We start from the raw sequence: 17,513 nt of genomic DNA on the forward strand, positions 1-17,513 counted from the left end.
CGCGGCGACGTCGGCCTCGAGGCGCCGCGGGTGTCTGGTGCGAGGCGGGGAGATGACGGTGAGGTGACGGCGGAGATGGGGCACAGGGACGAGGCAGCGGGTTCGGGCGCGCCGGGTTTGGGGGTGACGGGATCGGGGCGTCGGTTGCCCCCAATCCAGATCCACTCGGCGCGGGGGGCGAGAGAGAGTGGGGGAACGAGGGGAGTGGGGGTGGTAGCGGTTTAGGGTTTGGTCTGGGTTGGCCGGCTGGGCTGTTCGGCCCAGTTGGCCAGGGGGTCTTTCTCCCTTTTTATTTTTTTGTCTCTTTCTTTTGTTTTTGCTTAGTAGTTTTTCCTTTCTTTTATTTATTTCTCTTTTCTGTTTTATTAGTTTTCTTTTATTTTAGTTTTATAAAAATTATCACTAGCACCTAAGTTAATACCTTTAAATATACTACTGCCACATTAATTCTCAACCCGAATTAAAATAGTTTAATATTTTATAAAATTCAAAAGGCATTTATTTTAATATTTAAACCTCAGTTTTAATTATTTTGAACAATTAAACATTTTATTAAATTTAGGTTTCTCCACCATTATTACTTATGCATTATTTGACACAACCCGAACAATTTAGTTTTGATGCTCGAAAACTTTTGTGGTTTGCCATATTTCGAATTTGAATTTTGAATCCATTTTGAACTAACGTGAGGTTAACAACAGTAACTGTGGTGACGTGGCATCATTAGCAGGGAATTACTGTAGCTTAATTATCCGGGCGTCACAGAAATATGAAACCCTGGGAGACAGAGTTTGTGTTTGTGTGTGAGAAAGAGATATTGATGAGGAAGAGTCGTAGGTTCTCATATCTAAGGAGCGAAAGACGTCTCTGTATGAGGGGTGTGCGAGTGGCACACATGGGAATAGTAGAGAGAAATGAGACCCCGGGAGACAAAGTTTTGTGTTTGTGTGAGAGAAAGAGATTCCACATGGAGAATCATAGTTAGAGACGCATAGCAGGGAGCGAGATATACTTAGAGAGAGATAGAGTGATGAAGGTCAAGGGAGAGAGTACCGTCAGTGTGTTACGAAGATAAAAGATCATTGTCGACATACGGGTAGCACGAGAGATACCTGAGAGACGATGAACGCGTATAGGTCCAGAGAGATAGTCCTATATAAGCATGAGTGACAGCTATATAAGACGAATATCTGGATTAAAGGGGATTCAAATATTTAAACTGGAGATCACGACATCGATAATATCATAATGCAAATTGGTGTATGAAACATGCATATTCATTTAAATTTGGGCACACGTGTAATGTTATATAGTTTATCAATATTGGTGATCCATAGATTCTTCAATTACAAACAATGCATGGTTTATATGCAATTAATGTCTAAACGGGATTACACTATATGTTGTGTGTGTGAAACACATTATACATGTTTGAGAAGTAAAAAAAACCCGCATGAAACACACATTAATTGGAGACAGTTAGCGAGGAATGCATACATTGGATTTCAGCATAAAGTGGTTTCAAATATTTGAAAATCCAAATTGATGGATACAACCTTATGAATCTGAGATCATGCCATTTGTAAACCATATTCATGTATAAATGGTGTTGTGCTTTTGAAAGTATATATAAAAATGATGCATATATAATGTAATTCCAACTGAAAATGGATCCCGCCTGAAAAAAAATACAAACAGGATTTGAATTGAGTTGGCACAGTAAACGTGCACTCTGCAAAATTTGAAAGAAGCGGGGAAAGTCGCAGTAACCGCCCGGAACCAAAATCTGCGAGATGGAAATCACTGCTGCCTATCCCTGCCATGCAAAGCCTATATGCTGGATATCTATTGGTTTCGATAGGGGTAGGTTTGTAATTTCACCCAAACGTGACATAACCGCCTCTCACCCGGATTCATACACGGTGGGCGCCAAAACACAGTGTGTCCTCGGCCGAAATCGACTCCCTCCCTGATTCATATTCATACACGGTGGGCGCCAAAAACAAACTCTCGTCGGCAAATATTCGGTGTATGCGAGATTACCGTCCTATCCCCGACCAACTAGTGTTGCTATGATGTAGTAGACATTTGAAACGGGGGCTAAGTTTGTAAATTTCCTCGCATTTGAGACAAGCGCGCCCTGAATACATGGTTCCCCCCTTCCTCTCTACCTCCCTTTTCCCCATTCGTACTCCGTGGGCACCAAAACACCCTCTCCTCCCCAACCTCCTCCGTCCGCCGCCGGCCGCCACCCCATCCACCGCCGTCCTCCTCCACCATGCCGGAGCTGATACCCTGACGCCACCGTCCATTACAAGAGATCGACCTCTCTCATCCACGGCTTCGGACAGGGATCCTTGCATCCCGTCCTCTCACTTCATCCCCGCCGTCGTCCACCTTGCCGGCGCCGCTCCTACGACCGTCTCGTCCACCGCGCCCCGCCGCCACCCTCTACCCTCCTAGATCTGCCTTCACGCCGCCGACAGCCATCGCTACCGTAGCACCGTCAAATTCTCAGCAGATGCCTACATGGCACCGCACCAGAGGCGGTACTCTTTCGTATCTGGTCAACTTATTTATCGCAACAAGAAAATAGATCGCCGCTACTTTACTCTGATTTCTTGTCTTGGTTGCGAAGTTGCCTTTGTCCGGTTTGCACCTTCAGATCCGCCATGGCACGCTCAACACCATACTCACAATGCTTATGGTTTTCCCCTTTTATATTCCACACTAGTTAAATCACAGTAGACTAAATTTAAAAATTGGGTCAGTCGATTTTTCAGAGCTCGCCAGAGTTCGCCGGTGCGATCGAAGGGGCTCGGGTGGTTGTGGGGCCTCGCCGAACAAAGAAAACTCAACGCGGGTGGGGGTTGGGGTGGGGGTGGGGGTGGCGGAGGAACACAGGCGGTGGGGGCCGGTGGTCCGGCCGGCGGCCCGTGCGTTGTTCTGTATGGGAAGAATCAGAGACGAGGAAGAAGAAGGGTTAGGAGACGTAGGATCTTCATCCAACCGCCTGAAATGGTCGAGAGACAGCTAGGAGTTGCATTCTTAATGCGCTCTGGTTCATCATGTGTGGGCACTGCGCAACCAACATTTTACTATCCAAAATCTGCTTGCTCTTCTTTACCATGTTCCTCTTCCATTCTTCTTTAATATGTACTCTCTCCGTTCCTAAATACAAGTCTTTGTATAGATTCCACCATGGACTACATATGGAGCAAAATGAGTGAATCTACACTCTAAAATGTACCTGGATACATCTGTATGTTATCCAGAGTGGAAATCTCTACCAAGACTTATATTTTGGAACGGAGGGAGTATGATAGTAGTACAGTATGTTCCTTGTACTGAAGATGAGCAGGGACATTTGCAGTGTATAGTCTATATGGTCGGTTGTGATGGACACTTTGAGCCTCTTTGATTCGTAGGATCTTGTAAACATAGGAATAGGATTTGTAGTGGCCTGCCCACTTGAATCCTATAAGAACAGCAAGGAAATGCGGGGAGCTATGTCGTCTTTGAGAGTTACATTGATATTAACAGTACCGCACCTTCACTTGAAGAGAGCTGATATCCTAAGCCTTTCTAGCCGTACCGGCAATACTAGCACATACATTCCAGCAAGTTCCACTTTGCTGATTTTACTCTGATGCTTAAGGTTTTCCCGTTATATCTACACTATGATCTGTATAGGCTTTGTTTCGCACTAGCAGCAGTCCACTCTTGAAGCTAAACACTACAATGAATTACAAAATTGGCACCAAGGCATTGAGTGCCATTCTGGATGCAATGAAACTCATACGCTCCCCACCTGTTGATTCTTGTTCAGAATATCATCCTAACGACTATTCTAACCTCGAGGAGTCAAAGGCAGATGGCCTGTCATGTTCACCCATCAAGGTGCATGTTCTAATTTGGCAATGTTTTATTGATTGCAGGTATCTTGCATATGTTGTCTTGCATTTCTTCTACTTTGTTGCACCGCCATCTGCTTAGTTTACTCATCATATATGTCAAGATGCCATGCCCATCCATTATCAATACATATTCATCTGTCATCATACCATGTTTTTCCACTCAAATGTTGTTCTTGTGCATCAGACATCAAAAAGGAAGAGGGTGATTGCCGAACCTGAAGGAGCACTAGCAAAGTCCTTGAAAAATGTGGTGGTGCCGGAGAAATGAGACAGCACCCCACTTATATTGGTTGTACAACCAGTGACACAAAACGTAGGACCGACTCCAGCAGACTGTACCCATACTTCACTGGCCACACCACTAGCCCCACCACACAGGACCTGCACTCCAGCAAAAGGTATACCGATTTCATTTGCCATAGCACCAGCTGTACCACAGAAAAATCTCACTCCAGCAAAAAGTACAGCCAGTTCACCAGCTGAAGACCTATCCCAACTGCAGAGACGGCCAATTCCTGCAGATTGGAACCCCATTCCATTTATTCCCAGTTTAAAAGACAATGCTTTCAATGTTGTTAGGGACTACGTGCATATATTCCCATCATGGGAAGATTATTGTGAAGACAAACACCATTTTCACATCTTCCTGTCCAACTTACGTGTAAGTGCTATTATTCATGGCTATTATTTTCCTGTTTTCTACTGATTGAACACATCAATGATTTACATTACATTGTTGTAACTAGGCGAGGGTCAATCTGGATAGTCATGACGAGCAAAGCTTGCTTGTGCTTTTCAAGGAAGCATTGCAGCAGTATCGGTGTTACCTGAGGAAATCACACTTTGAAGTCTATAAACGAATTTCCGGTGAAGTCTCCTCTGCTAAATTTAGAAGACATTGAATGGAAAAACCTTGTTATGCACTGGTCTCATTCCCAGGATGAGGTACTGTCTATGAAATCACATGACAATTTGAACTTCTACTTTTTCGCATGTGCCTTACGAATCTTTTTTGCAGGAAATCTGCTCAAAGAAGAATTCCGGTTTGACAAGAATGGCAGGATATCGCAAATATGTTGCCCGCTTCTTTGCTCTTGTTAGTACCTGTTGTCATGTATCATTGTACTTGCATACATACCTGGTTCATTATGTGACAACAATATGCATGATAGCTTGCTTATCAATTGTTCGCTCCAAATTATCTGATCTATATGAATGGTTACATTAGTGTAGAATATATCCTATGCCAATGTTTTTTAGCTCTGCATTGTTCTTGTAAGTACACGCTGTCCTTTATCAGTGTACTTATAATGACAGGTAGTTGTTCATGTACCATCACTCTTCAGCTTATTTTCCTTTGCCCTCCATTTTCTACACATCAGATCTATATTTACTCTTACCATAAGGTTGATACTGAAGAAGTTTAGTTGTGCATTGCTCTTGGCTGTACCTTTTGCCTGTATCGCTGCACTTACATTTATAGCTACTTGGTTATGTAGCATCACTCTTCATCTTATCTTAAATATTCTCCATTTTGTCGTATATTATCACATCTATATTTACTCTTAACAAAATGTAGAATAAAGGCAATGCTTTTGAAGAAGATTCTGTGGTAAACTTCTTGAATTGCCCCCCCCCCCATCAGCATGGACAAGGCCTTTATAGAGCCTGTCTTCACCAATAATGTAAGTTTGTCCATCTCAAGCCTTCAAACTTTGTTGTATATATTTGGTTAGGCATGACTGCAACAGCTGTTTATTTTTGGTGTTTGCATCAAATTGCTTGTTTAAAGTTTATTATATGTAGTTCATAAACAAAAGTCCGTCCTTTCTCAATTTAAGTTTTCAGTTGTACAACCAAGTTCCTTCTTCATACCATGTAAATTAAACTATACAGAGCAAGTGATCTTCTTTTGCACTGCATGTATGCTTCTGTTCTTCATCTGTAATCCAGTGGTGTGGTGAACCTACCCACTACAGCACAATGTCATATTCTGCAATGTCTTAACTATGAAAAATGTCATATCATTCTACTATTATTTAAACCATCTCTTTATTTGCCAATCTGAAATGGTATAAATTGACAGCACACTAACCATTGATACTTATGAGTTCTTGATCTGTAATCCAGTGGTGTCGTGAAGCTGCCAACTCCTTCACAATGTCATTTCCTGCCATGTCTTGACCTGAACAATACCATATTGTGTTAATGCAAATTTAAACTGTGTCACTTTATTCGTCGGTAAGAAATGTGATGAATTGTCAGCACTGATACTTTTATGTGCAAAACATGTCATCTGTCTGCTTGTTTATCTTTCAGAGTGAGGAAGATATAAGTGTTGAACAAGCGCAGTCTCATCATCTTGCTCAGCTGCTTGCGCTGCAGCTCCCCAGCAGGGCTAACCTTTCTTGAACTCTATTGAAGTGTTGTCGGTTTTGTATAATATTTTGTCGGCGTGTTTATTTGCACTGGTGGCGATCTTTGATGCCCAGTGTATGTAATCTGTTGTCTGCTTGTGCTTTATTATCATAGTGGCGAACTTTGATTCCCAGTGGATGTAATATGCCATAATTTCTTTATTGTATAGTATAGGTTTTTTCTTATTCACGATGCTGCAGTTATTTTACTGTATATATATCATGTCTTCACAGTAAACCGGCCAAACCGTAAAATTACGGTGCATAATCGGGCCGTCATGCAATCACGATGTAGGTTGGGCCTGAAACATGCCGATCAGCTCATGGGCCGGCAGCAGCCCGAAATGAACCCCGACCCATGATTGTGCGAATCAAATCACGGACTTTTAACAAGCCGAAAAATTGTCTCGTTCCTTGTTTGGCCCAATTAGATATCGGCTGCGAGCAGGCCGGATGCAAACCGGGCCGTAGTTAGGCCCAACTATATGACGGGCTTTTAACAGGCTAAAATTAATATAGGGAAAAAATGTTAAACGGGCCCTTAACATGCTAAAACTAATATCAGACCGGATTACTAAGTGGGGCTTTAGCAAGTGGGCCCAAAAGCATAGTGTCCAGTTGACGGGCCGAATCTGATATGGGCCATAATTAGGCCCAAAACCTCTTAAAGGGCCAGACCTGATCTGGGCCGTAATTTGGCCCAGAACGTGGTAGGATTTTAACGGGTCGGATCTCATATGGGCACTATTAGGCCCGGAGCGTGGCAGGCCATTAATAGACTGTATCAAATATGGGCCGGAATTTGGCCCAAAACATGGCAGCCAGTTAACGGGCCGGCCTACTAAGGTCCTCAAAATCTTGTGGGCCTACAGCTGGGCCGGCCCATTAATGTCGGCGAAATCTCGTGGGCCTTTAGCTAGGCCGACCCATTATGATCCACAAGAATTTTGTGGGCCTTTACCTGGGCCAGCCTATTATGGCACACAAAAATCTTGTGGGCCTTTACCTGGGCCGGCCCATTATGGCCCGCGAAATCTTGTGGGCCTTTAGCTGGGCCAGCCCATTATGGTCCGCAAAATCTCGTGGGCCTTTAGTTGGGCCGGCCCATTATGGTCCGCAAAATCTTGTGGGCCTTTAGTTGGGCCGGCCCATTTAAACTTGTTGGGTCGTGCCACATGTCGACGTATCATAGGCGCCTTCTGTCCAATGAGTGGATGACATCTGTCCCGATGATGAGCCGACACATGTTTCCTCTAGCCAATGATGATTTTACACGTGGAAAATCCCCATTGGCCGGGGCTGTTAACAGGTTATCGGATCCAAAACCCGACCCGATAGCTTAACGGCGTTCCGTTACGGTGGATGCCACGTGTCGGTCACCCTTGACGAAAGCACTTCTGTGACGCGCGATTTATCGTCATGGAAGTGGACACTTCCGTCATGATAATTTTGGTAATGTCATGGAACACTTCTACGACAGCACATGTATGAATATCTTGATTCTGTCATAAATTTTTCATGGATGTACATGCATGACAAAAAAAGCGACCTACTGTGACAAACACGTATCATCACGGAAGTGTATTTTTTGTAGTGATACAATGGTAAATTGTATAGGTGCACTAGTTCGGTGAAGAGATGGTGATATAAGTGCAATATGGATAGTAGATATAGGTTTTTATAATCTGAAAATATAAAAACAGCAAGGTAGAAAGTAGTAAAATTGAGCGAAAACAGTATTGCAATGCTTGGAAACAAGGCCTAGGGTTCATACTTTCACTAGTGCAAGTCCCCTCAACAATGATAACATAATTGGGTCATATAACAACCCCTCAACATGCGACAAAAGTCACTCCAAAGTTCCTATCGCGGAGAACATAAGATGAAATTGCTTGTAGGGTATGAAACCACCTCAAAGTTATTCTTTCTGATCAATCCATTGAGCTATTCCTATAAGTGTCACAAACAGCCCTAGAGTTCGGAGTAAAATAACACCATATGACTGATACGTCTCCAATGTATCTATAATTTATGAAGTATTCATGCCATTATATTATCATTCTTGGATGTTTTACAATCATTTTATACCAGCTTTATATCATTTTTTCGGACTAACCTATTGACCCAGTGCCCAGGGCTAGTTGTTGTTTTTTGCTTGTTTTTTACATCGCAGAAAATCAATATTAAACGGAGTCCAAACACCGCAAAACTTTTTGTGAATTTTTTATGGGCCAGAAGACTCCCGATGGGCCAGAGCAGCACCTGGGGGTGCCTCGAGGGGGGCACAACCCACCAGGATGCGCGAGGCCCCCCTGGCGCGCCCAGGTGGGTTGTGCCCAACTCGGTGGCCTCCCGCACCCCTTCTTTGCACTATAAATTCCCAAATATTCCAAAACCCTTCGGGGTTAACCTAGATCAGAAGTTCCACCGTCGCAGGGCTTTGTAGCCAACGAAAACCAATCTAGACCCTTTCCGGCACCCTGCCGGAGGGGGGAATCATCACCGGTGGCCATCTTCATCTTCTCCGTGGCTGCCACAATGAGGGAGTAGTCCACCCTCAGGGCTGAGGGTTTGTATCAGTAGCTATGTGTTTAATCTCTCTCTCTCTCTCGTGTTCTTGAGATGTCACAATCTTGAAGTATCGCAGGCTTTGTTAATATAGTCGGATCATATGGTGTTTTCCCCTCTCTATCTTGTGATGAATTGAGTTTTCCCTTTGAGATTTCGTTGTCATCGGATTGAATACTTTTATGGATTTGAGAACACTTGATATATGTCTTGCAATTGAATACTCGTGGTGACAATGGGGTATCATATTGATTCACTTGATATATGTTTTGGCACTCAACTCGCGGATTCCCGAGGTGACATTGAGGTAATCTATGCATAGGAGTTGATGCACGTTGTTGTCTTTGTTTCTTCGGTAGAAATCTTGGGGCACTCTTTGAAGTTCTTTGTGTTGGATTGAGTATTATGATGTGACGCCCCCGATTTGACCATACACTAATCATACACGCAAATGTGTACGATCAAGATCAAGGACTCATGGGAAGATATCAGAACACAACTCTACAAATAAAATAAGTCATACAAGCATCATATTACAAGCCAAGGGCCTCGAGGGCTCGAATACAAGAGCTTGATCATAGACGAGTTAGCGGAAGCAACAATATTTGAGTACAGACATAGTTAAACAAGTCTGCCTTAAGAAGGCTAGCACAAACAGGGGTACATATCGAAAGAGGCGCAGGCCTCCTGCCTGGGATCCTGCTAAACTACTCCTGGTCGTCGTCAGCGGCCTGCACATAGTAGTTGGCACCTCCAGTGTAGTAGGAGTCGTTGTCAACGGTGGCGTCTGGCTCCTAGACTCAATCGTCTGGTCGCAACAATCGGGTATAGAAAAGGGGAAAAGGGGGAGCAAAGCAACCGTGAGTACTCATCCAAAGTACTCGCAAGCAAGGAGCTACACTACATATGCAATGTATCAAATGAAAGGGGTAATATATGTGGACTGAACTGTAGAATGCCAGAATAAGAGGGGGATAGCTAGTACTATCAAAGACTACGCTTCTGGCCGCCTCCATCTTGCACCATGTAGAAGAGAGTAGAAGGTGAGTTCACCAATGTATCATCGCATTGCATAATCCTACCCGGTGATCCTCCCCTCGTCGCCCTGTGAGAGAGCGATCACCGGTTGTATTTGGCACTTGGAAGGGTCTGTTTTATTAAGTATCCGGTTCTAGTTGTCATAACGTCAAGGTACAACTCCAGGTCATCCTTTTACTGAGGGACATGGCTATTCGAATAGATCAACTTCCCTGCAAGGGTGCACCGCATTTCCCAACACGCTCGATGCCCTTTGACCGGACACACTCTTCTAGGTCATGTCCGGCCTTGAAATATCAACACGTCGCAGCCCCACCTAGGCACAACAGAGATGCCAGCACGCCGGTCTAAATCCTATGGCGCAGGGGTCTGGGCCCATCGCCCATTGCACACCTGCACATTGCAAACACGGCCGGCGAGCAGACCTAGCCTCCCTTATACAAGAGCAGGCGTTCCAGTCCAACCCGGCGCGCGTCGCCCATTCGCTGACGTCAAGAAGGCTTCGGCTGATACCACGATGTCGAGTTCCCATAACTGTTCCCACGTAGTTGGTTAGTGCGTATAGGCCAGTGGCCAGACTCAGATCAAATACCCAGATCTCGTTAAGCATGTTATTTTGAAATAACCGCGAACGCCGACCAGGGCCAGGCCCACCTCTCTCCTAGGTGGTCCCAACCTATCCTGTCGCTCCGCCACAAAGATCCACTCAGAGGGCCGTCGGGACAAACGTCCTTTCGGACCCAATCCGTGAATCACTCGTGGGTACTCTTCGAGTTGACCCGTCTTTAGTCACCACAAGTATCATATATGTATAAGTATATACCCGTGATCACCTCCCGAGTGATCGCGACCCGATAGTATAGCATGGCAGACAGACAAGAATGTAGGGCCACTGATGATAAACTAGCATCCTATACTAAGCATTTAGGATTGCAGGTAAGGTATCAATGATTGTAGCAACAATGACAGGCTATGCATCAGGATAGGATTAACGGAAAGCAGTAACATGCTACACTACTCTAATGCAAGCAGTAGAGAGAAGAATAGGTGATATCCGGTGATCAAGGGGGGGGGCTTGCCTGGTTGCTCTGGCAAGGAGGGATCTTCAACACCGTAGTCGAACTGGGTAGCAGCGGCATCGGTCTCGTAGCCTACAATGCAAACAGATACATAACGATGCATGACATGACAAGTAACCGTGCTAGGTGTGCCCCAACGTAGTATGAGGTGATACCGGCGAAGGGGGAAGACATCCAGGAAAGTATCCCCGGTGTTTTGCATTTTCGGACAGATGAACCGGAGGGGGAAAGTTGCGTGTTTGCTATGCTAGGGATGTGTGGCGGACGAACGGGTTGTGTATCTGGATTCGTCTCGTCGTTCTGAGCAACTTTCATATATAAAGTTTTTCCATCCGAGCTACGATTTATTTTATATTAATTTTAAAAGATCTAAAACATTTTTAGGATTTACTTAATTATTTTAGTTCAACATTATCCAGAATAGTGCATGCTGACGCGTCAGCAGTCAACAGGGCGTTGACTGGATCAAACTGACGTGCGGGACCCACCTGTCATACTCTGTTTAGTTTAATTAGGATTTAGCTAATCTAATTATTGTTTAATTAAACTAACTAGTTAATTAGATTAATTAAATAGGATTAATCAACTTAATTAATTCACTAATTAATTAATAATTTTATTAATTCATTTTTATTTTATTTTTATTTTTTTTAACGTTTTGGGGCTGGGCCCCGGCTGTCATTGGGCCAGGGCCTTAGCGGGCGCGCGGGGTTACGGGAGCGGGCGCAGCCCGGCATGGCCGACAGGGGCGCACCCGACTAGGGCGAGCCCAGGCGCTGCCACCGGCTCCCACGGTACCGGTCAGCAGAGGCGGCGGAGGGGTGGAACCAGAGCGGGAGGCAGTGCGGTTGGGGGCGACGGCGGCGGAGAACACCGGCAGGCGAGCAGCGGTAGGCGGCGGGAGAGGCGCGGTGGCGCGGGGGGCAACGGAACGGCACGGGCACGCGCTCTAGTAGCAGGGGGCGGCGACGCGAGGAGTAGGGGGATCGGCGACACGCGGTCAGAGGCGCGGCTCGGCGGAATTGCGAAGCCAGGCGGGGCGATAGGCGCGGCCATGGGCGCGTGGGAGTGCGGCCGCTGCGGAGCGGGGCGACCGTGGTGGCCGTGAGGCGTGGGCATGCCGGCGAAGGCGTGCGGTAGACGGCGGAGTGGAGAGAGGAGAGGGGAGAGGCCGGGGCCTCACCGCGGGTGTGTAGGGGGTACGGGCAGTAGGGGTCGAGGGAGTTCGGTGGTGGAGCCAGTCGGGGAAGGAGAGGCGGGGCGAGGTGGTCCGACGACGGGTTCGGGGAGGCGACGACGTCAGGGACAGGCGCAGGGTCGGGGCCTGTCGTGTGGGAGGCGACGGAGAGGAGGCCGCCGGTGGTGTGGTGAGGGGCGACGGCGAGGTGGACGACGACGACGAGCGCAGGGGCGGGGCGCCTACGCCCGATCCAGATTAGGATTGGGAGCAGACGAGGGAGAGAGTGGGGGTCGTGGGGAATCTAGGAGAGACGGGGATAGGGTTCGGTCGGGTGTGGCCTATAGGCCAGGGGAGCGGGGGAGTGGGCCGGCGTGTGGGGTGGCCGATTGGGCCGGCAGGGTCGAGGCCCAGTGGGGAAAATGAGAGGGGTTCCTTTTCTCTATTTTTATTTCTTTTATTTTTTTTATTAAAAGGATAGCTTACTATTTTGCAATTATTCCGAGCACCAAATGACTCTTGTAAAATGTGCCACATGCCATAATAAATAGTATCCAATATTGTGAAGTTGCACAAAATTGTTTTGAGCATTTGGAAATGTTTAAGAACTATTGGAAATTGAAAAGGCCAATTTAATTGTTGTTGGACCACTCAAATAATTTCCAGGAGCATTTTTCGAATTCAACAGAGGTAGGTTTCATCATGACAAATACTTAGAGAAAATTTGCCATATTGTGAACTATTTTTCGGGCTCATTTGAAGATGCAAATAATTGACTTGCAAATTGAATTGAATTGGACTTGATTTGAAACAAAGTGATGATTAGCAAAATAATTGTGATGACTTGGCAGCCATTAGCAGGAGTTTACTATAGCTTGATTATCGGGGTGTTACATATGAATATGTATTTGGTTTGGTTTTATTTTAGTATGAACTCTAGGATAGATCGAACGGAAAGAATAGCTTTGTGTTATTTTAGTACGAATTCTTGAATAGATCGAATGAAAAGAATAGCTTTGAGGTGGTTTCGTACCCTACAAACAATTTATTCTTATGTTCTCCACTAAATAGGAACTTTGGAGTGATTCTTCATTGCACGTTGAGGGATGGTTATATGATCCAATTATATTAGCACTGTTGAGAGATTGCACTAGCGAAATTATGGACCCTAGGCCTCATTTTCAAGCATTGCAATACCGTTTGTGCTCCGTTTTATCAACTGCTACCTTGCTGTTTTTATTTATTCAGATTATAAAAATATATTTCTACCATCCATATTAAACTTTTATCACCATCTCGTCGCCGAACTAGTGCACATATACAAATTGCCATTGTATTGGGTGTGTTGGGGACACAAGAGATTTCTTGTATTTGATTGCAGGGTCGTCTGAGAGAGACTATCTTCATCATATGCCTCCCACAGACGGATAAACCTTAGGTCATCCACTTGAGGGAAAATTGCTACTGTCACACAAAATTTCTATGCTTATGTATCATGAAAAGAATGCTTTATGTGATGCTTATATTGTTGAATTCATACATGATTCTATTGAAAATTATTATTAGAGAGGAACATATGCTTGTAGGTATTTCAATAATATCAAGTTTCCTATCTATGTGTTCAAAATCTTGAAGTTTTGCTTGTTTTGCCTTCCTATGCTAGTTGATTCTCGTTCCCATAAATTTTTTGCTCAAAAAATTCCTATGCGTAGGAGGTGGGTTAGACTTAAATGTGCTTGTCATGTTCTTCATGATACTCTCTTTGTGTTTCAATTCTTATCTTTTATGCGAGCATCATTGAATCATCATGCCTAGCTAAAAGGCATTAAAGAAAAGCCTTGTTGGGAGACAACCCAACACTTTTACCTAATGTTTTTCGTGTTCACATGATTATGATATTGTAGTAATAATGTTTTATTGCTTTTGTTTCAATAAAGTGCCAAGTAAAGCCTTTAGGACCTTGTTGGGTGATAGTTGATTTGATCTTGCTGAAAAACAGAAACTTTTGCGCTCAGGAAAACAATTCTCATTTTTAACAGAAGCGTTATAAAATGCTGATTCTTTTTGCAAAAGATTAATAGAAAAATTTCCCAAGTTTTCCTAATTGTTCATAATTTTTGGAGTAGCATAAGTATGGTTAGAGTACAGATTACTACAGACTGTTCTGTTTTTGACAGATTCTGATTTCAATGCATAGTTTGCTTGTTTTCTAGTTTCCATGGCTTATATTGCTCAATATAAATTATGGAAATGATATGCTACTGTAGGAATTGTGTGGAAAAAATTATGAATCTTGTCTTTGACAGTACAAAAGTGAAATGGTTTGCTCCTTACCATACTAACCTATCTCACGAAGTTCCGTTAAGTTTTGTGTGATTGAAGTTTTCAAGTTTTGGGTGAGATGTCGATATGAGGAGAATAAGGAGTGAAAAGACCCTAATATTGGGGATTCCCAAGGCACCCCATTGTAATATTCCAGGAAGATCCAAGCCACTAAGCTTGGGGATGCCCCGGAAGGCATCCCCTCTTTCGTCTCCAACATTATCGGTAACCTCACTTGGAGCTATGTTTTCATTTGTCACATGATATGTGCTATGCTTGGAGCGTCAATTTATTTTGTTAGGATTTTCTTGGTGTTATTTATAATAATGTTTTGCATATTTTATTTCAATAAAAGTGGCAATGATAGCCTTTGCCATGCTTATTTTGCAAGTTTACATCTTGCTGTTTGAAAACAGAAAGTTTACCACTGTTGCAAAAATTACCTAGAAAAGTCAGAATGTGATAAAATGTTGAAACTTTTTGCAAAATAAGCTATGATAAATTTTCTACAGTGTGGGAAATATTCATAACTTTTGGAGTTATGGAAGTATTGGTACTCTTGCATTCTTTACAGACTGTACTGTTTTGGCAGATTGTTGTTATGTTTCCATTGTTTGCATATGTTTGCTTGTTTAATGATTCTATTTGAGGATATGAGTATTAAATATGCAGAGGCATTTAGTATGCAATGTTTAATAATAATTTTAGTGATTTGCTACATTAGAAAATGATAAAGTTTTTGCATTGGTTTATACTAACTTATCTCATGAGTTCTTGTTGAGTTTTGTGTGGATGAAGTTTTTGAGATTTAGGAAAACCGTGATATGAGAAGAATTAAGGAGACACAAAAGCTCAATCTTGAGGATGCCCAAGGCATACCAAGATAATATTTCAAGAAGTCTCAAGCATCTAAGCTTGGGGATGCCCCGATAGGCATCCCACCTTTCCTCTTTAACAATTATCGGTTAGTATTGGTTGAGCCTTAGTTTTTGCTTCTTCACATGAGTTGTGTTATTCTTAGAATGTCATTTTTGCTTTCTGTTTTAATAAAATACTTAGATCTGAAAGATTTAAATAAAATAGAATCCTCAAATAGTTGCCAGGGAGGCTAAGTAAGCGGCATTCAAATCCCGTCAACGAAGCTCTTTTCTATGGCATTTGCTCTTGTGCTTCACTTATATCCTATGAGTAAATTGTTGAATAAATTTAATGTCATAAAGTTGAAATCATATCATTCCTAGTGGTACTTCGCATTGGGTTTAGAAAGTGAAATCTTTTGAGGCTTGATAATCACAATATTAGTCATACAAGCAATTCACGAATGATTAGTATAAGGAAGAGAACTTTCACATGCAAATACACTATCATGGAAATCTTTTGTGATTGTGAGCCCCCATCAAAATATTATATGCCAAAATTGTTCACATTGAACAAGGAAGACAATGTAATGGTTTATGTTTTTTCATATTCACATAGAAATTATATTGTCATAGATCCTTCAACATGTGGTGCTTTCCCCCGTCTTTGCTAGCCAAAAATTCCGCACCAAGTAGAGATACTACTTGTGCATCCAAAAGCCCTTAAAGCCAAATCTTATTTTCAGGAGTCCAACATACCGACCTAAGGATTGAGCAAGATCCTTCAAGTAAGTTTTCATCGGTGCAATAAGGCAATAAAAATTGCTTCTAAAAGTGTAAGATCATTTAGTGTAAGAGAAAATTGAGCGTTGTACGAACTTGTGATGGTAAAGCAATAAAAGCAACAGACTACATAATAAAGGTTGCTATCACAAGGGTCAATATAACATGACGTTATTTTGCACTAAGGGATTGAGCAAACAAACAAATAAGCGCATGGCAACCTTTGCTTCCCTCTGCGAAGGGCCTATCTTTTACTTTTCAGTATTTATTTTTATGCAAAGAGTCAAAGTATTTCTCTCTATTCCTTTTTTATTTTCTCTTTTGGCAAGCATCATGTGGTAAGGAAAGATCTAGGAACATGTTTCCAGTTGAATATGGGTGGCATGAGTTATTATTATTGACATCACCCTTGGCATGAGTTATTATTATTGACATCACCCTTAAGGTGAATATGTTGGGATGCAAAACAATAAGCCCCTATCTTTCTATGTGTTCAGTTGAAACATTTTGCTCATGTGTACAAGGTGGGTGTTAGCAATCATAGAAGACTATATGATGGTTGAGTATGTGGAGCTCTCACTTAAACTCTGTTGAATAAGTTGAATTGCAAATGCTTGGTGAATAAGAACATAGGTTGTTGGGTTTCAAGAGAATTCATTGTTTGAACCTTAACATGTGATTTGGTTACCACTATAACATGAGAAGTTTCATAAGAAAGAATTGATGTTATGATGCTAGGAAAAGTGATTGAAATTATCATTGATCAAACTTGTGCACTTTGCTAGCATTCACAATTCATAAATTATTTCTTTTATCATTTACCTACTCGAAGACGAGTAGGAATTAAGCTTGGGGATGCTGATACGTCTCCAATGTATCTATAATTTATGAAGTATTCATGCCGTTATATTATCATTATTGGATGTTTTACAATCATTTTATAGCAAATTTACATCATTTTTTGGACTAACCTATTGACCCAGTGCCCAGTGCCAGTTGCTGTTTTTTTGCTTGTTTTTTAAATCACAGAAAATCAATATTAAACAGAGTCCAAACATCGCGAAACTTTCTGTGGATTTTTTATGGGCCAGAAGACTCCCGATGGGCTAGAGCAGCACCTGGGGGTGCCCCGAGGGGGCACAACCCACCAGGGCGCGCCAGGCCCCCTGGCGCGCCCAGGTGGGTTGTGGCCACCTCGGTGGCCTCCCGCACCCCTTCTTTGCACTATAAATTCCCAAATATTTTGAAACCCTTTGGGGTTAACCTAGATCAGAAGTTCCGCCGCCGCAGGGCTCTATAGCCACCGAAAACCAATCTAGACCCTTTCCAGCACCCTGTCGGAGGGGGGAATCATC

The sequence above is a fragment of the Triticum dicoccoides genome, chromosome 5A (genome assembly GCF_002162155.2).
Source record: "Triticum dicoccoides isolate Atlit2015 ecotype Zavitan chromosome 5A, WEW_v2.0, whole genome shotgun sequence".
Lineage (NCBI taxonomy): Eukaryota > Viridiplantae > Streptophyta > Magnoliopsida > Poales > Poaceae > Triticum > Triticum dicoccoides.